Source organism: Pteronotus mesoamericanus, unplaced genomic scaffold (assembly GCF_021234165.1).
Source record: "Pteronotus mesoamericanus isolate MK-2021 breed Mesoamerican mustached bat unplaced genomic scaffold, CSHL_Meso_final contig_1173, whole genome shotgun sequence".
Classification (NCBI taxonomy): Eukaryota; Metazoa; Chordata; class Mammalia; order Chiroptera; family Mormoopidae; genus Pteronotus; species Pteronotus mesoamericanus.
In genome coordinates, this window is record NW_026555032.1 from 325,382 (window position 1) to 351,622 (window position 26,241).

The 26,241-nt window shown below is 44.6% G+C and overlaps 1 protein-coding gene across 2 annotated transcripts in view; it reads left to right on the forward strand.

The window, feature by feature from the left end:
* The first annotated feature begins 3,296 nt into the window (after positions 1-3,296).
* MGAT5 (alpha-1,6-mannosylglycoprotein 6-beta-N-acetylglucosaminyltransferase) overlaps positions 3,297-26,241 on the forward strand; it is a 335,177-nt gene continuing 312,232 nt past the window's right edge. For both annotated transcript variants that reach the window (XM_054581995.1, XM_054582003.1), the window contains exon 1: positions 3,297-3,659. The gene's annotated coding sequence lies outside the window, so the exon portion shown is untranslated. The remainder of the gene's footprint in view (positions 3,660-26,241) is intronic.

Consider the following 26,241-nt stretch of genomic DNA (forward strand, 5'->3'; position numbering starts at 1 on the left):
TTTTCTTTTCTTTTTAAAATTTTATTTTTAGAGAGAGGGGAAGGGAGGGAGAAAGAGTGGGAGAGAAACATCAATGTGCCAGAGATACATCAATAGGTTGCCTCTCTGACACCCCTAACAGGGCAACCCAGCCAAGTGCCCTGACCCAAAATAGAAACGGCTCCCTTTCAGTGTACGGATTGGTGCTCAATCCACTGAGCCACACCAGCCAGGGCTAAACCAGCTGGATTTTCAACCTGCAGCTTTAATCAGACAAGACAACCCATTCCTGATTTCTTCTGTTTTCCTGAGGGTTGTGCCTCTTGGTTCCAATGTACCCATCAGGCAACTTAACACAAACAACAAAAACTTAGTCTGACTGATTTAAGGAGAAAAGGAATTTATTAAAGGCAAGGTAGAGTCAGGCTCAGAGGCATATGCATCTAGAAACAACTTCTAAAATCATGTCATAGAACTGGTAATGTGAAGACACTGCTCTCCTTGCCACTATATAGCAGACATCTCAGCTTACACTATCAGCACCATGGCATCAGTCACTGGGTACCACTGCTAGCAATGCTGTGCTCAAAAACCTTTACCATCAGAGGCTTTACCTTCCACCAGGCTTACATAGTAAATAATTCCCAAGTCATAAGAGAGTTCAGGTTCTGAGCAGAAAAAAACAATTCATGTGTTTATTTCACAGAGACCTGCTCCAAAACTGAATCACCTGTGTTGTAGCTTTATAAAATTTACATGCATAGTTGTTATTCTGTTGCTTATAATTTTCCTACATTTGAACAGGTCAAGAAATGTGGTTTATGTTTAGTACCTGAAATATCCTCTTTAGTTTTTAGTGTAGTCTTCAAAGTGCTTTCTGCCCTCATCTTCATTTCTTCCTGGTTTCTTGAGGGTGGGCAGCAGAGTATAGTACAAAGATTTTAGATTCTGAAGTCAGGAAAACTTTGGAGTCAATACTAACTCTGGCCCTATATAACAGTGCTTATTGGCGAGCATATTACATAACTTTTTAAAGTCTTGGCTTATTCTTCTTCTTTAAAAATGGGTATAATAAAATCTTCTTTATGAGTTGTTATGAGGATGAATATAATTCACATAGAACTTAGTAAGAGCGGCTGAAAAACAATGGACTTGATTATGTGTGCAGAGTTGTGCCTTCGAAGTTTGTAATAGAGCAATTATCTGAAGTATGGCACATGAGATAAACGTGAGAATTAGTGGAGCAGACAGCAACACCAACAGACACTGGTGCCTTCCTGTGAAGAAACCCCAAATACCTTTCTCCTATTAATCTAACACCTATTGTTCACAAGGGATGGAAATGCTAAAAAATGAATCACAGTTCACCAGGTAAGCATGACCTTGACCATCAGCTGTCAGGGTTTTCACTATTGAAATATATTTGTATTATATAAAATGTAAATAATGTATGTACATATAAATATTATATCCTTATACTTTATACATACATATACATTCATTAAGAAATCCTGAAATAATAATCATCTGTAATATCCTCTATAGCAGTTTGTCTGCAAAGTATAAATGATTGATGTCTTTCAGAAATTTCTAGGCAACCAGGTGGTACAATTATTAACCATCCGTGGGAACGTGGCTTCAAAGCAAATCAGGATTAGATCTGTACCATCCGTGTCCAAAGCACAGAAAGTTCTGACCACCAGATGTCACCATTCTTCTATTTCCCTTCCCAGTGCCAGAGGAGCAGTGGAGATGCTATTTTCTTCCAAGGGACTGAAGTAAATAGGTGCCTCTCAATATGCCTGGGATTTCACCAAAAGGCCTTACTAAGAGGAATCGTCCTGCCTGTGCAGATTTCCTTGTGGTTCTTGAGCATCACCTGGACAGTTTTTGGCTGCTGAGGATCCAAGTGGCTGATAATTTGGGGCCCACCTGCTTAGAAAATGTTAAAGCCATGTCCTCCGGCTTGAAGTTAAAGCTAGAACTGACCTTCTGTGTCTAGAGCCTAGAGCTAACTCAATACAAGTGAGGCCACGGAGTGTTTTCTATTAAGATCCTGGAGTCAGGGACCTCCCTAACTAGTTGGGTGGCCCAAGAGCTCACTTACAAAATGAGGGAGTTGGACTAAGTCATTTCTAGGGTCTCCAGATTCCACAATTCTTTGATTTTAAATGCCTCTGCTTGGAGGGTGGGTAGCAGGATGAGGTGATCAAAGTTCAAGACAGAAGACCCCAGGGAAGACAGTGAAATGGGAGTGGAGAAATCCTGCAGGGAAAAAAAGGTAAAGTTGAACATAAACTCCCCTACATCCGACCCAGTTACTGGTTACAGGGTCTGGAACTTGCTGGGGTTAAGAACCTTGTCATTTTCACCCCTAAGTACCCACCCGGTCACCCTCCTTGCATTTTAATGCTACTTAACAAGGATCTATAATGCTTAATGATGTAAATGTACGCATTTTCTCTCCCAGGGCTTGGCTGGATTTAATGTCATGTCAGTCAAAGTTCTTTGCAGTGCCTTCAGGGCATGGGATGTGTTTTATTTCTTTTTGACTTTACAACAGTACTATGTTCAGCTAGCCTGTCTGCTGTGTTCATAAAATACAGGGGGTGGGAGAGGGGAAGAGAAAGAAAAAAAAAGAGGAATTCATTTATTGAGTGTCTATTATGTGCCAGGTATTGTTAAGTACTTTACATATATTTTATTTCATCTTCAAAATAACCTCATGAAGCAACATTTATTATGCTATAGATAAGGAAGCTAAATTCATATGGTTAAGTGGCTTGCCTGTGGTCACAAAAACCAAGTGGCAGAAACTCATACTGCTTCTTGTAACTCATTCAACGAGGGCAGAAGGGGTCAGGGCATATTTGATGGTTGAGCTCAGTGTCCCCTCACATGGCTTCACTGCTGAAAGGGCCCTGGTGCTTAAAGAGGCCTGGACTGGACCACTCTGGAGGATGCAGTGCCATCTCAGCTTTTGCACACTGCCCCTGACCTCGTTAGAATATTATTTATGGCCGGGAACTCTCTCTCTCTCTCTCTCTCTCTCTCTCTCTCTCTCTCTCTCTCTCTCTCTCTGTCTCTCTCTCGCTCTCTGTCTCTGTCTCGCTCTCGCTCTCGCTCTCGCTCTCGCTCCTTCCTTTGGACTGCTGAACAGTAGACTTGGTAGAAGTCCTCTCAAACGGGGTTTGATAGTTTGTAGACGGCCCCTAAGAGGCTGGGGCGTTCCGAATTGGCTGAGCGCTCCGCCGGGGAGGGCGGGGAGTTTGCCGAACGTCCCTGGCCGGAATCGCTGCCTTCCAGAGCCGCGAGTCCAGAAGCGGGGAGAAGTTGGAGAGATCGGGTAAGGGAGGGTTGGTAGAAATTGCGGACCGACTCCAGCCCTGATCGGTTGACCTCCCAAGGAGTGCCTCCGCTGCGTCCGGGCGGAGTGTGGACGCGCCGCGCGCGGCCCCGCCAGAGCTGGGAGTTTGCAGACCGTCCCTGCCGCGACCAGCGCGGCGGCGGCCCTGCGGCTCCCGCGGCAGCCGCGGTGGCCCCGGGCACGATCCAGCCCTGTTAGCCGCGCTGCTGGCTCTAGGCGCCGCAACTCCTTGCCTCGTTGCGCCTTGGGCCCCGTGGGAACAGCGACTGTCAGGCTCTTCTGTCTGCTGCTGCTGCTGCTGCTCGACAAGGAGGTGAGAACCACTGGGTCGGGGCGATCGCGTCGAAACTCTCCATCCCCCGGGGAAGATGCACGCAGAGCGGACCGTGGAGGGCGCAGGGAGCTGGGTGCCGGCACGGAGAGGCAGTACAGAGGGTGGCGCAGCCTGGGGCTTTTGTGCGCCTCCTCTCCACTGCCTGCGTGGGTGCCCCGGCCGTGGTCTCCCTGCTGGACCCGGGAGTGCAGCCAGGGACGCGCCTTGAGGCTCCCACCTGCCCGTGGCAGCCCGTATTCAGGGAAGGCTGCAGGCCCCCAGGACCCGTGGGGAGGCGGTTTGTTGGCTTTTTCAAGGGACCGTTCAGAGGAGGCTTCGGTTTTGCGGGCTGGAGGCGAGCGGCTGTGGATGGCAGATGGGCGCTCAGACCGCGGAGGAGCTTTGGTGGGGTCATGCTGGCGGTGTGGGCCGGTCTGAGGTTCCCCGGACCTGGGCGAGCAGGGCGGGCTTAGCCACCGGCCAGTGAGTAGAAAGAGGAACGGAGGCTGGCTAAGGGCCTCAGGGGAAGAGGGATGCGGCGCGCTGGCGCTCTGGTCCGGGTGACCAGGGAAATCCGGCGGTGCCCTCCACCCCTTGGAGATGCCCGTTGGCCCGTGATCCCGCCGGCCAGAGAGGCTACGGGGAGCGCAGAGTCCACACCCGCGCACACACTCCCCGAGAGCATGCTCAGTGCGGCCCTGGGAACTTCCTGCCGAGTCTCGAGCGGCCCCGGCCCCCTCCCGGCCCACTGCTCGCGAAGTTGGGGGTGGCGCGGGGTAGGGGGTGGTCGAGCAGGGGGGCCGCTGTGCCCGCCTGTCGCCCTTTGGCGTCCTTGTTCCCTGCATCGCCCATGCTCGGCCCCCAGTGCTTCTCTCCTACGCCGCCCCCGCGGCTGGGAACAGAGGCGTGGATGTCACAGCTTCCCCCCTACCCCCGCTCCCCCAGGCCAGATCTGAGGCCCTGTGGCCAGAGGCCTGGCGGTGGGGCTGCCTGCCGGTTGGACCCCACTCGCGGTGCGCTCGCCACGCGCACGGACCCCGTGCAGTAAGCAGAGTGGAAGGGGGTGTGTGAGCACCGGGCCTTGGCGCACACACTCGCTGTCACACACAAAGCCTTGGTTTCGGAGCTACCGCGCGGTAGAGGCAAGAGGTGCCGATTGCATTGTCCAGCTGGTTTCGGAGCACCAACAGGGTGCTCAGTGCCTGGGGGATGCGGGAACCAGGGGACGCTTCTGGTTTTCGGAGACGTCCCGGGCGAACTCTAGGCCCGGGTACTCCCGGCACTCACTGTCAGGCCCTCCCCTGGGCGGACGCTGCTGTCTGCACTTGTCTCTGGTAGCCCAGCTGAGAAGGACGGGCACTTAGGAGGCTGTGAAGTTCGGGAGGAGAAAGCTGAGGTTTGTGCGGGGTTCGGGTGGGATGGCCACACTGTGCTTGGAAACACTTGAATCCAAGTGTTTGAGGCAGGATCTCATTCTCAAGAAACAAGTGGGAAGTTGGTGCTCCTCCCCACCCCTTTTTGTCAGCACTTTGTTGGTTTATAACTTTGAGAGACCCACCACCCTCCCCCCTTGTTAGTCACTGTGTCACTCACATCCTGAGCCTTGACCCAGGATCAAAACTCTCTTGTTTTTGATTTGAGAAAATCATAAAACAGATTTTCATGATGGGGAAACCATCACAGATGTCTCTTGATAACTGAATTTTCACCCCCACCTCCCCCACTCCCTTTGCTCCTAGAAATTGTTTTTGTTGTTACTGTTCGGGGCTGAGATAGGCACCCTGAATTTTTTGGCGGTTAGGATGAGAGCAAGGCTCCCCTGTCTAGAGATCTTTTAAGTTTTCGCCAGTTACCAATTGGATGTCCACGTAGTCCGCCTGAAATGGAGAGGCCTGAGAAATGAGGTCATGGAAGAAGGGGAAGAGGTGACCTTTGCTCTGTTTAGGGACTGGGAGAAGAAGGGAAGGAAGCTGCTTTGCCAGGCACCAGACTTGTCCTTTCATGTCCTTTGTCCTAGGCTGCTTTCCTGGGTCTGGGAGACTAGTGACTGGAGTCACTAGGAGAAAGGAGCCTGCAGTCCCGGTTGGGGGCTGTGCAGGGCTTGTGCCCCCACAGGCAGCGCCGGGTGGCTTTAAGGCCGACTGCGATGGCATCAGGGCGGAGGGACTCGCCCGGATCTGCTAATGGCATCTGTGTGTTTCAGCCAGTGCTGCAAAGCTGCTCATGGGCTTTCGAATCCTTTCAGCAGTGAGCATTTCAAGTGCTTTGTGTTTGGAAGTGTGAATACAGTACTCATTTATATATAGTCACAAATCCCTATAGGTTTTTATAAAGAAGGATGGGCATATGTATGTGCATGTGCAGTGTTCTTTGGTAGCATCTTGGAGCTGGAAAGGACCTCGGGAGATCATAGGAATTAAAATTTCTCCCTTCCCATTCAGTTTCTTCAGTTTAAAAATAACCAACCAGCCTGCTGCCCAGCTGGCTTCCCAAAGAAAGCATTTGGTGCCAGAGTCCCCCTGTGCCCCTAGCCCAAGGGGGAGGCCTTTGGCTTCCCTGAAAAGGGTGGCCCCTCAGGATCTGGTCTCTGATACTTGACATGACTTTTCCTAATGCTCCACATGTCTTGGGACCTAAATCACTGCAGAGCCACTCTCAGATTTTGGCAGGGGATAAGTGACCCGTGCCCCATGCAGTGATGTTTAGAAAATTGCAAAGAGCAGTCAGTCATCACTAACACGTGGGTTGGAAAGTTTGTGTCTCTTCGTGTGGTCATCTGAGCAGGTAGTTGCTCTGCTCCTTCCCAAGAGAGTGGGGGCTCATTTTTATCCCCATCAGCGTGTGTGTCTTGGCCTTCTGGCTCTAGGAAAATGGGGTGGTGGTTGGGAGTGGTAGTCTGTATTGGTGCAGTTATCATAGGTCTCAGGAAAGCATGTGCTGTCAGGAGTGTTGTCTTTGGAGGTTTGTTACGGTGGATGTCCAAGTTTGGGGAAGGATCCTGGTGTTAGGTGAACAGTTAACAGATAGTTTTGGCTGAGGGAAAGTAAGTATATGTGTTCCTGAACTCAGGTACTTAAAAAAAAAGAAAAGGGAGGAAATCATTTTATATTTGGGGAGAGTGCCACTTGGATGACAGTTGAGAGGTTTGGGTCAGACATAAATTTGGTACCTGTCAGTGTAATCTTTACTAGGCTGCCTTTAAAGTTCATAATTGCTTTGAAGTATAGAGTCCCTTTTAATAGCCAGAATATAGCCATACTTTTAAATTCCTGTTGAAATTGAATAAAGATCTCCACATCTTCTTAAAAGTTTCTAATCTAAGCCATGGCCCTGTATTCTCTTCCATCCCATGTCAACACCAAAAACCCAAGCACAGTAGTAGTGACTCATGTGGCGGCTGCAGGTGGACTCGTTGAGTGTTTAGTGTGCAGCCACCATGAGCCACGCTCTGTGCTGGTGCTGGGTATAAAGATGTCCTTTTTCAAAATTACCTCCTCGCTTTTAATTTATCTGACCTTCTCTTTCAGTATGTTAATGCAAACTAATAGCTCTTGGAAAGCTGCCAAGGTGGGTCCCAGGAGCCTTAGTACTGTAACCGTGTTTTCAGCTAGAAGAGTTGGGACTGGAGCTGTGTTTGCCCACTTGCACTGTTTTATTTATTTATTTGTTTTCTCATTGCCACAATTAAATGCATCCTTCCCGGACTTTGTCACATTTGGAGGGCTATATGTGTGCATGAGAGGGTTTGAAGGAATCACTCTGTTTCTTCAAAATCCCACAGTTCTCTTTTCTGAATACACAACCTTCTGGAAAGAAAACAGGGTACTTTCTGCTGGGCTCTTTTGTCTCAAAAATCAGGAGAGGCAAACCTGGTAAGCTCTCATGGCTGGATTTGGTGGGAGCGGTTCTCCCTGTAAATTGGCATCCCCACTGCCACGCCTGCGTTTCGGCCTTCTGGATCTTGGCACCAGCTGGGGTTGTTCTAGGGAGGGTGAGGAGTATTTCTCCACCCTGTTGCCCTTGAACTCAGGAGTGGCATTGTCCAAGTACTTTGTTAGTTGTAAGAGTTACCAGTGTTTGCAATTTTGTTCCTTAAAAAGCAACAGTATCTCAAGGTTATCCCTAGAATAGAAACAGCCTCACTTATTTGCATCCCTCTGTGATTTTTCCAGCTGGCCCTTGAGGGAATTGCGTGTCGCCCACCTACTTCTGTCTCAGCGCCTCTCAGTGTTGTAGATCAGTGTTGTAGATCTGAGCGGAGACGACGTATAAGTCCTGTCATGCTGGTCAGATGCTTTTCATAAATATCCTACACAGCATAGTCTTCTACTGTAATAGTGTGGACCTCTTTGATGGCTCAGTCCACCCTTGGGAGTGTGTTGTGTTGTATTGGTGATCAGTGTAGAAACTGCATGTCTTGGTGGAGAAATTTCAAGAACAGGTGGGCGAGAAATAGAGATGGTGGTGAAAAGAATGTATTTTCTATAGTTGACATGATCACAAACGCTACTTTTATATTTCATTTACTCTTCAGTGCAACACTGAAGTAGATACTAATGTCATTCCCAGTTTATACGTAGAAAGACTGAGACATTAGGAGTTTATGAAACCTGGTCAAGGTTACACAGGGCAAGTGGCAGGGTGGGGATTCCAACCCCTGCCGTCTGGGTCCAGGGCCCATGTTAGCTGGACTAACACCCTTCGTTAGCCAGCACCTTCTTTCCAACCAAAGCCAAGAGAAGTCTTAGACACTTGGGGGCTGGCAGGGACTTCAGGAAGATCCCTCCAGACCCTTATCCATCTAACTGAGGTCAAGGAGGAGCACAGAGATAGAAACCAGGCTCCAGGTCTCACCAGCAGGCAGCAGTGGGAAAGCTGGGTCTCAATAATGACCTTTGGTCCCACAGGAACAATAGATAACAAACGATAACAGATACCTGCCTGCCCTGTTTGTGACGTGGATCCAGGAGGACAATGTGCAGGTCCTTTGGCATTTGCCCCTCCCACTCCTAGAACCAATCCTCTTGTGTACTCACATCCCCCTTAACCTTGGAATCCTGTAGGGAGCAAATGGGTATGTCCCCTGATTCCCTCACTATTCCCAAGTGGGAGCATCTAAGCAACTGTTGTGCCTTTAGTGACATCTTCCCTTTTTTATGCCACCTTTTGAGTTTGACGTCTTAAGAATGTAGTGTGGGATGGACTAGACATTTCACTTTGAAATTCTTATTTTCTCTTTCTCCATCTCTGTCTGTTTTAGGGGTCGGGGCCCCTCTCAGCATTGATTTCTACTCTTTAGGTGCATGGGTTACCTGGCAGAGTTGGCAGGCTATTGCTTTTTTTTTTCTTCCTCTTTTTATTTAATTTATTGGGGTGATACTGGTTAACAAAATTATACAGGTTTCAGGTGCACAATTCTGCAAATCATCTGTACACTGAATTGTGTGCTCATCACCCCAAGTCAAGTCTTTCAGTCCCTCACCATTTAATTCCCTGTACTTACTTCCCCCGCCCCATCCACTACCCCCAATCACCACTCTATTGGCTGTTGTCTGTGAAGGCTATTTCTTAACAATTCCAGTAAAGAGCTGGTGAGGACAATCCCATAGTGTACATGGAATCCTAGAAAGATTGCTGAATGTGAAATGTTTCTCTGATCACTAGGATCTTACCATTTTGTGGAATTTTCCTGTTGGGAATACAAGGAGTGCTGTTTCCTGTCATTTTATTCCCTGCGTAGGACCAGGATTATATCAGGCACATCGGTGCTCTCACCTGATTCTGATTCTGATCCTGAAAGTTTCTGGTTAATAAATAAAGGTCCATAGCTGCTCAGGAACTTTGAGGTCTAGGCCTGCTCAGGGCTCACACAGAAGGGTTAGGTTCAGTTATAGGTCAGCACGCAAATGAAGAACACATTCATTCAGCCCATATGACCTGTCAGGGCCTTAGTTCTTATGTTGAAAAGTAAAGTGAGTGAATGAGCTCTCCAAAGTTCTGTTCAGTCCTAATGTTGTATAATCCAATATATGTAGCAAAGGGGGTGTAGAATAAGGAAATAAAATTCCCTTCTTGAAAAGAAAAAATATTCAGGAAAAACTCAAGTTGTTTTTGCCTTTGCTGGTAGACTCTATAATAGGTCAAATGCTTACCTGAGAAGAATCAGCCCTCCAATATTGCTATCTTTTGGGATGTTTATTTTTGAATGATTAGGAATAAAAAGTCTTGCTCCTGACTTCTCAGTCAAGAAATAACCTACTTCCCCTAGTGAAGCCATTTTTTCCCCTTGGGATGTGGAGGCTCAGAGTGGAAGACAGCAGGCTCAGGGGTGCTGTGGTTGTGTGCACACGTCCTGGGGCAGTGGCTAAGTGTTTACACGGCCAGGGGCTGCACCCAGATCTGTTTACAGGCCTTTATCACTGCGGAAACTGCTTATCTGTCTCCTCAAAGCTACTTTTTTTCTTCAAGCCCAATTTTTTATTTACTAGTGTTCATGCCAATGGGGAGTTTTCTAAATGATCAGTTCTTCCTCTCATATATCTTTAGAAAAGCAATCTCTCTGCCTCATGATGAGCATGATCTTTCTGTTTTCTTAGTGTTGTATTTCAGTTTGGTGTACTTCCATCACCCTGTCTCCTGTAATTGTTCAGAGCCACCAGGGTTAGAGGCAGCACCAAGTGGGGATTTGGAGAGGAAGGGGCACTTTCCTTCTCCCACCTCCGCAGAAATAATGTTCACCATCTGAGGAGTTCCCAGTCCTCTGTGAGAACTTTGCCAACACAGCTTCAAGCAACCCCCCACCCTAGTCCATCGGGATGGCCTTCCCTCCTTAACAAAGTTCTCAGCTCCAGTGACTAAGAATGGTACATTTCCCCCTCGTTCCCTCTTGTGATTTCTAACTATTATCCTTGCTAGATATAAAGATGGCACTGTTCTGTGGATAATCCTTCATTGTACATTATATATAGTACACACAAATGTAATTCTCTTGAGTAAATGTTAACAACTTTCTTCTATAAGTTCACTGTTCCTTATCTGCTCTTCTGACGTCCAGTGAGCTCCAGAGAGGGAAGGTTAAGGTTTTTTTTCCCCCCACCCCCAGGTTGCTTATAAAAGACATCTAGCCCTGACTGGTGCTGCACAGTTGATTGGGTGTTGTCCTGCAAAGCGAAAGGTTGCAGGTTTCCAGTCAGGGCACATGCCTGGGTTGCAGGTTAGGTCAGGGTGTTTGCCAAAGGCAGGTGATCAGTGTTTCTCTCCCTGTCTTTCTCCCTTCCTTCCCCTCTTTCTAAAAATAAATAAATAAAATCTTCAAAAATTTTCAAAATAAAAATAAAAACATCTATCCCCCAGGGTTTCTCAGAAAGGAGTATAGAGCTCTAGTAGGCACAACTACAAGCTCTATTGCCTTGTACAGGACCTGACCCTTCAGTCACGTGATCAGCTGGGCAGCGTGGCATTTACTGAAGGTAAGCTCGGACTGTGGCAGGAGGGGCCTCTCTGCAGCAGGCTAGCTCTCTTCATGGAGGTCCGTTCAGTGTTGTGTGATGCCGGTTTCTCTTCTGCCGAATGAGGCATCTCAGCGTTTCCTACAACTGTGGGATTCTACTAGTTTCCCTCTCGGCTGAGCTCAGTGTACTCATCTGCTCTAGCTTCTGTAATCTGTCCTTCAACAATATTGTTAGGTGTGTTCCCAATCTTGAGGTCCTGTTTGGTGGTATCTGTTTAGAGTTCTGTTTTTAAAATCAGTGGACCTTTTTGTAGACATTCTATCTTTTCTCCCTTCACCATGGGCATAATTCATGAGCTCATGAAGCCAAACAAATTGGGACTTTGTGTGTTAGTGAATGACTGAGTGTGTGTGAGTGTGCATATGTGTGTATCCATTTTCATGTACTACTAGGGCTTATTACCTTATTGTCGTATTATCTATGGAAAGAAGTAGGAGTGATCAGAGTTGGAGTAGCCATCAGTTAAATGAAGGCTCTACAAAGTTTCTGTGGGAGGATTTTGTTAATATGGCTTTCCCCCTAGTACATGCTCGGACATTGTATGGGTAATGATTTTATTGTACTTTCTATAGACTGCAGTGAGGTTTTTTCACAATCATGAGTTGCTTATTCCTTCATAATGCCTTTTGTCTAATTGCCACTATAACTGGAATCAGATACAGCTTTCCGTTTTTCATGCTGCTCCTGGTTAGTGTTCTCCAGATTCCAGACTTGTTTCTTTCAGTCTAGTGGCTTCAAGAGAGACTTTTTTATTTCCTCAGCATCAGTCCTTAGTATAAAGATTCAAAATTATGTAGTCGTTCTCTTATTGCTATCACAAATAACCACAGACTTAGTGGCTTAAAGCAACACGAACATATTGGTTTATAATTTCGTAGGTCAGAGGTCTAGCATGGGCCTCACTGGCTAAGATCATGGTATCTCTTCCTTTTGGAAGGTCCAGGGGAGAATCTGTTTCCTCGCCTTTTCCAGCTTCGGGAGACCACGTCCATTCATAGGCTGTGCCCCTTCCTCCAGCGTCAAAAACAGCGATGGGGAGCTGAGTCCTTGTCCATCTGCCATCAGATTGGTGCTCTGACCACAGCTGGGAAAGGTTCTGATTTTTTTTTTTTTCTTTTCTGTCCTGGCTTGTTATTAAAAAAATTAAACAATGGTAACTACAATAAATGCATAATTTACAAAAGCCCTGTTTGTTCATAGAATTTATACATACAAACATTATAGTACATTCATCTGAAAGACTAAAATCAGATAGACATAAGAATGTGAATTGATTTGAAAGGATATTTATAGCCAGGGTATAAATGAAACAGTAAGTTACTTAAATAAATGAAGGTATAAGTTTACAGAAATATAAGAAATATTACATTCTAAAAAAAGATTCTCTGATTTTAAGGATCTGTGTGATTAGATTGGGCCCACCCAGATAACCCAGGATACTCTCCTCATCTCAAACTCTTTAACCTAATCACATCTGTCCTGTAAGGTAACATATTCACAGGTTCCATGGTTTCAGAACTGAACAACTTTGGGGGCCACTTACCTGTTTACCACAGTTCTCGAAACTTTTTGCAAAGAAATGGTTTTCTACTCTATATGTAAAGGAACTGTTCCTTTCCATCAAAGAACTTTACTGTCACAGGAAATTTGCCTATTTCCTTGTTGTTCATATTTTTAAATTCAGTTGTACCTTAGTGTCTGCTGGGGGTTGCATCCAGTATCACCCTTGGATACCAAAATTCTTGGAAGCTCCAATCCCTGATATAATATGGGCTACTATTTGCATATAACCTATATCAGCATACTGGCTACAGCAGGGTGTGCCTACATATCACATCATTAGCATGGATTCAGTTGTGCTTGGCATGTGGCAAGTTCATGGTTTGTTTTTTTGGAACTTTCTGGGATCTAAAAAAATTGTTTTTGGTTTGCAGTTGGTAGAATCCATAGATTTAAAGTCACTGGAGATGGAGGTCCAACTGTATATTCAAATAAACCATTTACAAAACACAGTATCTAAGGTTTGTGTTCAGCTGTGGCTAGACACTGAGCTACATACACATGTTTACCTGTTCCAGCTTATGTAACTGTCAGCAGTCCTGCTAGGACAGTGAGGAAACTGAGGTGCAAAGGAAACTTGCCCAGGGTCACGTAGCCAGAAGTGGTGTAGTCAGGCTACATGCATGGATCTCATTGATTCTGAAGCCCAGTTCATTTCACTCTGCCTTCCTGCCTCAGAAGTGATACTGGAGAAAACAAAATGAGAAAGGCAAAGGGAAGTTTTAAAATAATGTAAAACTCTGCTTCTGCCAAGGTGATGACAAAAGATAAGTATTGTCTGTGGTAGACTGAGTCCACTAATGGCCTTGAACGATGGCCTCCCCCGCTCCACACCTTTTACTTTATAACTCTTGAACTTTCCTTTTCCTCGCCTGCCACTGGGATTGGCCATGAGGCCTAGTGAGATGTTAACATACGCTATGTAAACAGAGTTTAGAAGAGTCTAGGTGTTTCTGGCAGCCTTTTACACATCAGGGCTGCTCACATAGGTCCCTGCTGCCACCGTGAGAACAGAGCCACCGCCATGAGACTAGCCCAATGGAGAGGTCTGAGAGACACTTGGGGAGGAGCCAGGCTGTGTCCCCCGAGGCTGCCCTTCACCAGCCAGCCCTGCCCTTAGGCATTATTTGTTCAAAGTCTCCTGAACATGTCAAGCCAGATCACCAGAACCACCCAGCTGATCTGTAGAGTTATCCATAATTATCCGTGGATATTCCATGGTGATTGTTTTAAGCCACTGAGTTCTGGGAAAGGTTGTTATACAGCAGTTGCTGATACACATCTTGTCAGATATTTAAATAGCATAAGAAATATTTTGGTGTCCTTTTGAAGATCATTTTGGACTACATGTAACTAAATATTTTTTTTTAAAATTTAATGTTTTTTAATATTCTTTTAAGATTATACTTAAGTCTCAATAACTTGCTGTTATGCCTACTCCTCCCTTTTTTTTTCTTAACATGAAAGGCCTGTAAATTCTTAACAGTCTCAGTCAGAGGCAGACTTGTTTTCCCTTCTGAAGCTATTTATTATTTCTAATACGGTCGCTCTTGACCCCCAACCTGAAGTAGGCAATTGACAGAACTCATATATACGCAAGAAAAGTTCATGAAAAAAATACCTACCCTTCTGCCTCTGATGTCCTCTAATGTTTTCTATTCTATTTTATTTACTTAAAAAAATGCTGGTCAGGAGTTGCCGCTATGGCCTGTTACCCATTTTGTAAATAAAGTTTTATCAGAACAGAGCTACTTGTTCCCATTTGTTAGTATTCTTCATGGCTGCCTTCAAGTTGCAGCAGCAGAGTGGCGTAGAAGTGGTGGAGCTAATCTGGCCTACAAGCCTAGAGTACTCACTCCCCGGCACTTGAAGAAAGTTTTCTGACCCTGGCACTGAATTGATCTCATAACCCATCAGTTAGTTGGAACCCTCCATTTAGAAGACTGAGTGACCTTTAGTTTTTTTTTGATATTCCTGTGGAAATTACATTAAGTAAATCTGGCAGATGTGAAACTAACCCTTTTCCTACTGACAATTAAGTTTTTGCTATTTAACATTATACCTGATTGGCTTATATAGGAGACTTTTCAAGCAATTCTAAAATGTTTCATTTTAAGTAGCACTACCTCTGTTCCCCCTCCCCACCATTTTTTTTTTTCCTAATTTAAATGAAGCTGTCTTGTGGAAACTAGCTGGAATTAACATGGACCAAATTCCATTCAAGTGCTAGTTATTTATTCATTAGATTCCAGCAGTGTCTTTTTTTTGTGATATAATGGGTCCATTAGTGGAAGAGGTAGAGAGACAGTGATCTTGGCTTCTTTTATAACACTGGCCTGGCAACTGGTCCTTATTACCCCATTTCTGAATAAGGTGGTATTATTTCTGAGCATAGTAAGATTTAGAGACATTAAAATCATGGTGATCCGGTGTTGGAAAGACTTTGGAAAAAATTCGTATTTTTTTTCACTCAGACCTAATTGGGCCCTTAAAGGCCAAAGTTCTCTACTACTTAAATTTTCCAAGCCTGTCGACAAAGGACATTATTATTTAAGTGTTGTGGCTAATGAGATTAATGAAAGGGAGCTGAGGCAGAAAAGGCTTCAGAATGATATAGATACATCTTTCTAGATAGAATCTGAAATGCCAGGTAAAGAATGGTCACTGGCTCTTTAATTTATTGGTAGTTCGAAAGGAATGAAAATAAAAGGGCTTCAAATATAGCATGAAGAATTTAGGTACAATCTGAAAAATGGTCCCCCAATAAGGTAAGTACTTTGCATTAGAACAGGTTTTCCTGAGCATTTTTGATGTTAACTGCCCCACTCAGTTTAGGTGGGTGGCCATCTCTGTAGGTGGTTCCTATGCCTATAATTAGTAAGGACTCTTCTGGGTGCTTGCACCAGAAACTGCCAGAACTTGCTTCAAACAAACGTTGAAGATTCACGTTAGGACTATGGGAGCAGGAGTCAGGAGCTGCCTGCAGCCTGGGGTGAGGACACTGGGAGCTGGAGGAGCCCCCTTGGCTTCCTTTCTGCTTCCATCTGCCTGGGTGCCTCCTCCTCCTCCCTGCCCCCTGCTTTTCTTGTTCCAAGGGTGGAACTGTGGGGAAGGTTACTTTATACTGGGAAAGCCGCCCAGGAAGACTGGTCTTGCTCCTCTAATGCCGCGTCCAGTTTCCTGGGGAGTGTCCCTTCAGTGGTCCGGCTTGATATATCACCCAGAGGTGGGCAGAGCGTGGGAAGTGAAATATGGATTTTGGCTCGTTCCGGTAGTCTTGTGGGGGCATTTTAGAAATTTGTGGAGCGGTTTTGGTTGTCAGTAATTGAAGGGTGCTACTAGCATTTATTGGGTGGGCACCAGTGACGCTAACCATCTGTGATGGCTACAATAGTTTTATACCCCAAGATGCATGCTTATGTTCCACTGTGAGATGATCGTGGATGAAAAAAGAAAACCTGCTCATTATCTAACTCACATGTTTTAAGTAAGCATTGACTTTTTCAGTCAATGAAGAAAGTGCTTTGTTTTCTTGGGAAATTTGCCAAGAGGTGATTGTCATTTTGAAAAATCACACCGCCCATGGCATCACCACATCACCTGTGTCAGTCCTCATTGACACCTGGCCCGCTGTTCGATTTCACATTGAAGTACAAGCACCTAATGACCTCATCATACCTTCTAGATTAGTCTTGGCCAGTGAACTGAATTGTATATTTAAATGTGTCTTAGTTTTGTTTCATATTATTTTCCTTTTATTCTCATTGATGTTACTCTTAGGGCAATAAATATATATGTTTGAAATTGTGTTTAGGAAGTTCTTCTAAGAATATGATTTCAGATATAAAAGAGTATTAAAATTTGCTTATGAGCTCGGGGCTTTGGGGCTGATAAGAGTTTAGAACATGGTGCTAGGGGAAGTGACTTTTAATTTCCTCCTAGCTCAATGATCCAGCTGATTTAAACAATGTTAACACTAACTATTTAAAAAATAAAAAACTGGCTCATGCATTGGGTGCAGATGACTGAGAAAAAAAGAAACAGAGATATTGGCCCCATACTGCAGACCCTTCCCCCTCCCGTATATGTGCCTCACGGCCAGGGTCCAGGCTGTAGGTCTCTTCATCATTTGGAAAAGCCACAGGAGCAGGGGATAAAGTCATATCATCACATGAGTTTCACATGGACCACTTTTTAGGGCTTCAAGGGGATCTGTGAGCTTGCACGAGAAAATATTACACCTTGATTTTCACTAACTCCTAATAAAAATTGAGCAATTTCTTAACCTTTGAATGTTGATGACAAAGCACAGTAATGTTAGTCACAGAGTCGTTGTCTGTGACTCTGTCACCAGTAGAAATTCGATATTTTCATATCACATCGTAGTGGCTAACAGATATCTTGAAATATCAGGAATCATTATGACTTTGAAATTTTGGTGTTTATTACACCTGCTGCAAGATACTGTTACTTAATGCACTGATAAGTAAGCATATGTGCTATATCACAATTTGAAAAATATTTTTATGACCATATTTAACTACAGTTGATGTCCCCTGTCATCCTGTGTATTTTATTTTGTGCATTTAAAAAGCCCCGAAAAAGGAGTCCACAGGCCTCACCAATCTGTGATACAGCCGTCGTAGAGTAGGATTTTGGAGTGTTCCTGACACCGCACACCACACCACTGCACTGTCTCTTCTGTTGGTTGGGAGTTGACCTCCTGACTTGATGTTTCCCCTAGATAAGGATGTGGGTTTATCTCTGGTTCTCTTACTTCCGTCTTAGAACTGTTCAAAGAACTGAGCATGATTTACCCTTGGCTCATTCTTTCTTTTTAAAAAAGCAAATTTTTTATTATTGTTCAAATACAGTTGTCTCCATTTCCCCCTCACCACTCCCTCCCACTCCACCCATCCCCACCCCCTACCTTCAATCGTACCCCCTTTTGGCTTTGTCCATGTGTCCTTTGTACGCCTTCCTTGATGACCCTTCCCCTTTTTTCCATTGTTCCTTCCCTCCTCCCCTCTGGTTACTGTCAGCCTGTTCTTTATTTCAATGTCTTTGGTTATATTTTGCTTGCTTGTTTGTTTTGTTGATTAGGTTCCGCTTATAGGTGAGATCATATGGTATTTGTCTTTCACCGCCTGGCTTATTTCACTTAGCATAATGCTCTCCAGATCCGTCCATGCTGTCTCGAAGCACAGGAGCTCCTTTCTGCTGTGTAGTATTCCATTGTGTAAATGTACCTCAGGTTTTTGATCCACTCATTTACTTTTCATTATACATGAAGAGGCAACTTTGTCAGAACATTCTCCTTGAAAAACTGTTGATTAGTACAGGGTACATAATGTATTGTATTTAAAGCCAAAACATACTGATTATCTGACTCCTAAACAGAAGTGAGATTTCTGGTTCAGTTTTTCAAGTAGAGGGAAAAACCGCAGACATTCTGTAGGGAAATTTCCAATGTACAGACTAACTTCTCTTTTTCTCTTTGTATGTTTCAGCATTACATACAAGTACTCGAAGAACCCCATTGTCCAAGAAATATGTTGTGCGCATGGCTGCCAGGGTTTTAGCCTGCTATACGATATGGCTTGTGGGTGGAGGGGCCTTTCTCAGAAACCAGGGTTTGAGGTGCAGGTATACAGCTCCCTAGGTGCGTACTTCACCCTACTGTTTACCTTGTCCCCCAGTGAGTCCATCTAGAGGGTGCTGTGCTGCAGCTGTAACTGGATTTTTGGAAACGGTGTTAGCCTTTTTCTATGTCTGGAAATTTCTGTTGGTTGGAAATGAATTTGCCACAGAATAGCCCACGGCTCTGCTCCTTGCAGTCCTCCATGCACCGAGTCATTGCTGTGCTGCCATGTGCATTTTTTTCTCTCGCAACTTCTACATCTAAATTTAGAGCATGAAAATGCTGACCATTTCCTAATTCTTTAGTCACTGAGCATAGAGAGGGATCTTCACTCATTCAGCTAATACCTTGGACAACTGTATTCAGTAATAATGGGAATAATATTTTTTTCATTCTTTGTTTCAGGAGATATGCTGAAGATTAGAATTGAATCATTTCAAAATTTTAACATCCATTTTCCTATGGGTTTATTGATTGAATTTCTTGATGAGTAAAAGCCACTCCCTTAGGTTGTAGGAGCAGCCCCATTAGGTGATATTGTTACTGCTCATTTCAGATTAAAGAGAACATACATTGGTTTAACAAGCATATCGATGAAGTGACAGTATCTCTCTCTCTCTCTCTCTCCCCTGTAAAAGGAAACAGCAAAATTCTATTGCTTCCTGAGCTGCTGATTGCTGTTACAGATATATGTGCAAGATGCGGGGCGGGGGGTTACTATTGGCCTAATTTTTAAAAGTCAGGTGCCTCAGTCCTTTTCTCAAGAGACTGTCCTATCATTGGATTCATAAGGGCAATTTTTTTGGCTTGAGAAAGTAAGAAAGTTACTAATTCATTAGCTGAGGGGTGATTATTTCATTCAGTTTGAAGCATCTCCTACCCATTCCCCCTATTCTGAGCCATATTCCCTTGGTCTGCTTTTCATAGAGGTTTGTTTTGGTTGAATTTTTATCTTAATCCTGCCTTTATGGAGAGAGTAAATAAGGCCCAGAAAATCGAGAGTATTGGTGTTTAAATATCCATGTATGATTCATCTCTTGGTCAGATGAGGCGGGGGGCAGAATTAATTGTGTAGCTTCTGGACACAATCGATCCCATTAACATTAGAGACTGTCTAGTCTCACAGTGAAAACTGATACTGATCCTGTCTTCAAACTGGCAATCAACACTGAGGACTGCACATACAGGGTAGTGCTTTTTCCCTCAAAGTGGACGTCTGGAGCACATAGCTTATGTTTAGGGGAGTACTGGCAGCCCTGGGAACCAAGCCTTGAGTACTCTAATTCCATGCTAATGGCAACATTGTAAAATAGGTTCCCTTGTTTTCATTGAACAGGTGTGAAACTGAGTCATGGAGAAGTTAAGTGTCTTGTCTGTGGTGATTCATAAATTTTAAGGTGACCACATAATTTATTATACAAACCTGAACACTTTTGAGAGTGAAAGGGGGTAGTAAGGATTATGCTGGAATAACAGGTATAAATGGAGATATACAATCTCTCTACTAATAAGGTACAGATTGGGTGTGTAATTCAAGTTTCTGATTCCAAAGACTGCCTGTTCTCCATTAGAGGCATTTGATTGGGTGGCCTCATTTACAGATAAACGGGTAAGGCAGATGTTGAAGAACCTTCTGAAGACAAGTTCTGCACTAGGTAAAGAGACAAAGAGAAATTCCTCTAAGGCTAAATAAAAGTTTCCTTTGGCAAGAGAAACTTCTCCTAGAGATCTTTTTTCATATAAAAATGTGAAAAAAAATTTTTTTGAAGACAGATGATTTTTCTTTTCCTAAAAAAGTTTTCCTTTTTTTTTTTTTTTTTTTTCCAAGCATGAGTCTGCTTTAGCATTTACAAGAAAGATAAAGCGAGACTCAAAATCTCATATCCAGGGCAAAGATCTTCATAGCCAGTGGCTGTTACAATATAGATTGATAGAATGAATTCTTTGATAGTAAAGGGTGTAGATGGAATTTACGACCCCAGTTTTTAGTACTCCATCCATGACTTTTATTATCAAGGCTGATTTTTGTGGTATAGTCATTACTATGAGCTGTTAAGATGAAATCCCAGCACTGGAATATGTTGCATTCCCAGGACTGGACAGTCTGGCTTGTGATCAGTGTCTGTTGCTCTGTGAGCCTCAGACACACATGTGTGAACACACCCAGCAGAGGTGCACATACAAAGATAGATTGAGCTCAGGGTACTTACAGCTGAGTTAGTACATCACACAGCACTCATGCCGCGGTTTATTTGTTCACTGTGTCATGTTCTCTTGCCACCTTCTAGGCCAGATGAGGTGTGAAAGCAAAAATTTCCTAACAGAGCAGTTCTGTAAATACCACTCCTCTAAAGTCCTGCTGGATTTCCATTCATCAAGTCAGAGGTGACAAAGAATGATGTGTCATTCATTCAAAGACCACCATTGGAAACCTACAGCTAGCAGTTGATGGGTGAGAGTTGTGTTTGGTTGGAAATTTGGGATTTGGCTTTTAATGGACAGCTGTTACTTGACCTTCATTCTACACCCAGGTTCCCGAGGAATCTGTATTCTGAGCCTTGGAGCACCCAAAAAAGACTGAATCTCAGCGTTGGCAAATGAGACTTTCTGGTGACAGTGAGGAAGCTTTCCCCTCACCAGAAGTGACCAGCAGGATGCAGAGAGGGACTGGGCGCTCAGAGATTGCTCCTGCCCTGTGATTTGTCTGAGTTGCTCAACAGTTTCTAGTTGTCTTTTTGAAGGGCCAGATTTTTCTGGGAAATAAGAGAACCGCAGGCCATGAGACAGTAAAAACAAAAAAAGAAACAAAGGGTTGGAGGAGAGGCACGTGAAGGAGGAGCGAGGGCGTTAAAGAGGTGGCCAAGGCAGCAAGCAGCAGCCTTTCTTCTGTGGAGGATGAGAGACTGTGGAAGAGGTAGAGGAGCTGCGCCCCCCTTGGGTGACAAGAATCTCCTGGGAACAGAGCACCAAAAGTCAGCTGGGAAGTCAGGAGCCCTGGGGGCTGATGCTTGCCTGCCATTAACCATCTTTGGTCTGTTTGCAAAAGTGGGCGGGTTTGGTTGGATGTTATCTAGCATGACTTCCAGCTCTAAAAATCTTTGATGCTGAGCCACTGAGTCTTTGTAGGGCTCACCAGTGGCCCAGAAACATTTGCTGAGTTGCATACATGCCAGGCGTAGAGACAACAAGGTGAATGCAACACCTGACCCCACATCGAGGGTAGGGCCGTGCCATAAATGCTCCCATTGCTCTGATAATAAGAATAGCTAACTCTTATAAAGCACTTATGTGCCAGGCAGTGTTACAGGGACTTCTTACTGATTTACATCTGTTAGCCCTTTTAATCCTCTCAACCTTCTCAGGTAGTAAAACTGTTCTAATTTTAGAGATGAAGAAACTGAGGCACAGAGAAGTGATTTGTCCCAGATTTTGCAACTAACAAGTAATGGAGGCTGGATTTGAACTCAGGGAGCCTGACTCTAGAGCCCACACTGCAGCTTCGGGGCCAGGGGTGGCTGTCACATGTTCTTATCTTCATTGGTGGACTGTCAGCTGTCTAAGAACAGCAGCCTTGTCTGTGTTCATATTCCTAGTATCTCACTTTTTGCAGGCTCTTGGGACATTTTCGTAGAATGAATGGATGAATAGATGGGTTAGTGGATGGATGAGATATGTAGGGTCTTCAGGGACCTTATAGTCTAAAGAGGGAGAGAAATCTATAAACACCGAATGTTGGTCTGTGTGAGGCACGAAGGGTGCTTAACCCAGTGTCGGATATCAGGGAAACCATCCTTGAGAGGGTGATAATCTGAACTGAGCCTCACAAGATGAGTGGAATTGGGAGAGTCAGTAGGAGGTGGGGTGGGGTGGGGTGGGGTGGGTGGGAGGGAGACACATAGCAAGCAGAGGGGCAGCGTGGCATGTGGGCTGACTTCAGCACTGCCTTGCAGTCAGCTATTTCCAGAGCATAGGGTGAGGCAGGGCTCTTGGAGATGGGTCCGGAGAAGCCTTCCCTGGGAAGGTGGTGGAGAGCTCCTGAAACGGCTTAAGCAGAGGAGGGACATGGCACTTCAGATTTCAGACGGGGTGTTCTGGCTACAGCGTGAAATGCGAAGGGGATGGGAATGAGACTGGGGCAGGCGAGGCTCTGGCAGTGGTTTCAGCAAGAGATCCTAGGAAGCTGAGCTGGGGGGCGTGGAGACAGGTGGCTAGAAGTGGTGGTGACTAAGTGGGGCATGTTGAGTTCAAGGCGTCCTAGAGCCGCTGAAGTGCTGCACAGGTGCCCCACATGAGTGCCCAGCTGCGCTGATCCTGGGAGGGTAACGACAGGGAGGGGTCAGTGTGTGTTTTGGCACCGCCTGCCTCAGGTGGCGGTGAAAGCCAGAAGAGCAGATGCTATCACCCGGGTGCCTCTAGTGATGAGGGATCACAAGCACAGGAGGGGCAGGTGGCTGGAAGGAGGACACCAGGAAGTGCAGAGCTGATGTCAGAGCTGGAGGGGGTTGTATGGTTCCATTCATAGGAAGTGTGCTTTTGGACAAGTTACTTCACCTCTCTGACATCTGGTTTCATTTCAAAATTGGAGAGGTGGTTATCTGATAAGATTATGGGTAAAATTGAAGGAGGTAGTGATGCATGTGAAAGGCCTTTAAATTTGCTAGGACTCAGTAAATGGCATTTCTTTCTCCTGAACACTTCCCACCCTGTACCTTTGTACCCTGGTGGAAGGGACAGATAAGAACAAGGGTGAGGGAACTGAGACTTCCTCTTGGGCTGGTTTAAAGATGTCCACAATGTTGGTTAGCCAGCCCTTTTCTTAGTGCTGTTCTCCTTTCTAGGTTCCTTTCCCTAAGCTTTCCTGTTTTAAGGAGAGTTTAGGGTATCCTAAGTTTTGTTACCGTGTTTGGTTAATATTGAAACAATTCATTAATAATGACCCCCCCCCCCATTAAATGCCTTCAAGAAGAACTGATTTCATAAGGATCAGAATGCAAAATAATGCCATCCTTTTGTCCTCTTCCCTATTTTAGGTATTAAGTTAAAGGAAGTGAGTTCTGAGAACATTTTAAATCGAAAGGTTTGTATGGGTCATTTCAAAAGCCCTCTTGCAGTTACGGAATGACAGTTGTCACAATACAATCTAACAAAATTGTTTTAAATTAAGTTAAAGACATCTAAGTGCTACTAGAGCTATCTTATGGGTGGGGGGGTGCGGCCGAACTTTATGGCCAATCCAGTAATTATCCATGAATGGAGGAAAAATGGAAAAATTGTAAGGAGTCATTCTAGCTCTGGCCAGGTATCTGAATGCGTTAGAGTATTGCCCTGCTATCCCCAAGTTATGGGTTTGATCCACGGTGAGGGCGTATACAAGAATCAACCAATGAATGCATAAAAAAGGGGAACATACATGTTTCTTTATCACACACTCTCTGTCCCTTCCTTGCTCTCTCTGAATCAATAAATGAAAAATTTTTAAAAAGCATTAAAAAAAGTCATTCTGGAGTCTTTAGAAAAGTGTGGCTATGAATAAAATAAGCCTTTGAGTAGCATGGCTCAGGCTGTTGCTAGGTTAGTTGGGTGTGGTGCTTCCCCACCCCAGGAAAATATTTTATTGTTTAGTTAAAAATAACTACAGGCATACCTCAGAGACATTTCGGGTTAAGTGCCAGACCACAGTAATAAAGCAAGTACAGGCATACCTCACAGATACTGTGGGTTCGGTTCCAGACACTGATAAAACGAGTATTGCAATAAAGGGCATCTTAATCTGTTTTGTTGGGGTAGGGGTCTTGGCCTTCTGTTTGTAACAAAGGGAAGATGTGTGGAGTGCAATAAAGCAACACACAATAAAATGAGGTGTGCCTGTACCTTTTAATTTATAACCGAAATTTCAACCCAGATATTAACGTCTTTTGAGCTTTCTTCCCCACCCTCCTCCCCCACATCAAGCTCTGTTTTGAAGTGCCTAATCGTTTTATTTTTGCATTAGTAAGGTGGGATAATAGTGCAGCAGGGATGCGAGCATTAGAACTAACCCAGGAAGAGAGCCTAGCGCAGCACCTGAAGGATAATACCCACTCAATACATGGTAAATGCTATTTTAAATTCAGGTTGGAGAAAAAAGCATTCAGCTCTGCGCAGGCAGTGTAGCACTATATGAAAAGGTACCTATTGATTAAGCACTTAGAAAGTTTCCCAAAACCTCCTTTTAAATCCCAAGATATTGGCACTCGTGTGATGGATGTCTTGAGGCAGATAAAACAGCTGAGTCTTTTTAGTGGAAGAAACCAGGGATCTTTTCACCTAAAGAGGCACTTGAAAAATATTGCTGTAATTAAGATACACAGTGTAGTTAGTTCTCAGGAAATGTAAATTTTTTGTGTCTTGAAGGAGCCTTACAGAGTTACTTTAAAAGACAAAAACCAGCCTCTCCTGGAAATTAGCATGGGATAGGTTGAAAATTTTTTTTTCCTTCTACACCTGGTGATGCTGGGATGTGCGCTTTGAATCTCTGAACTCTGTGCCTTACCAGCCCCCTCTCCCCCTCCCTCTTAACCTGGGAATCTGTCAGCTTGAATGGGGAAGAAAATCCATCTTTTGTATACAATGAACTCTAAACTGAAATTTGGTATTTTCTTCAGTTACGAATGTAGGCAATGAAGCAAAGTAATACTAGAAGTATCTCAGCTTTGTCACCAACAAATCCTTATCGCATTCAAGTTTTCACAGATGTCTTCAAATATTATTTACATTCATTACTACTTCAAAATGGTGATACGGAACAGACCCCCTTTCAGATCTTGTCACTTGGTATATTAATAAAGAAGCACTTATGTTACCATATCACAGTTTAACAATATTGTGATAACTAAAGCTAAGTATAATTTGTTTGCTTTGAAGTGATTTGTATTTTACTTTATGCATTTAAAAAGAGTATTTGTAGGAGGCCACCTCCCCCGCTCCCTGGGGGGGTATCACCTGCTTGCCAGTAGTGGGGTCCATGGCATACAGAAGGTTAAGACCCCCCTTTTACCCTCTGTTTAAATTTTATGCTAAAGGACTGTGACTGATGGAGTGGCTCTCAACCCTGGCTGCCCACTCGATTCACCTGGGGGAGCCTAACGACTCCCAGTGCCCAGGCCACTCAAGTTAGAATTTCTGATGTGGGACCTGGGTGATTCCAGGTGATTCCACGGTGTAGCTGATGTTGAGAACCATTGGTCTTTCATGTTCAGATAAACCAGCCTACTCCTCTCTTTCCCTCTCGATTTTTTAAATAAGAATTTAAGTTTCATGCTTATGGTAGAAAATTAGAACTATAGAGAAGAGCAAGACCTCTCACCTTTCTGAAGATAAGTATTTGATGATTTTTGTGCCTAAGCAATCACTATAGACACAGACATCCACACGTATATCCATAGTGGGATTCTACTCTGCACACAGACATTCTGTACAAGTTTTTTCACTTATAGAGCTTTCATAACCAATTTCTGAGCTAGGCTGGTCCTTGAAATCAAAATTCTCTTTCATTGATATTACTGATTTGCCTGAAACTAGACAACCATCTGAAACGAGACAATCCCTTAGGCGCAGTTCAGGAGTAATTTGGAGACCACGAATCCTTATTTCCCTTTCCCTCTTTTATGAACTTGTACAGAGGAGAGGAAGCAGTAGCACTGGAATCAGCTCCATCTGGGGGGACTCCGGGCAAGAATCTGTTTGCTCATTTGTCAGATGGAGACAAAGAACGCTTCCTTCCTCCTGTGGCTATTGTGAAATCAGTGCAAGGTCCGGTGCAAGGTCCGTGTCAGGTGGCTGTCCTCGCGATCTTCCTCGCAGGCTTTACTCCACAAAGGGGCATGGAGTG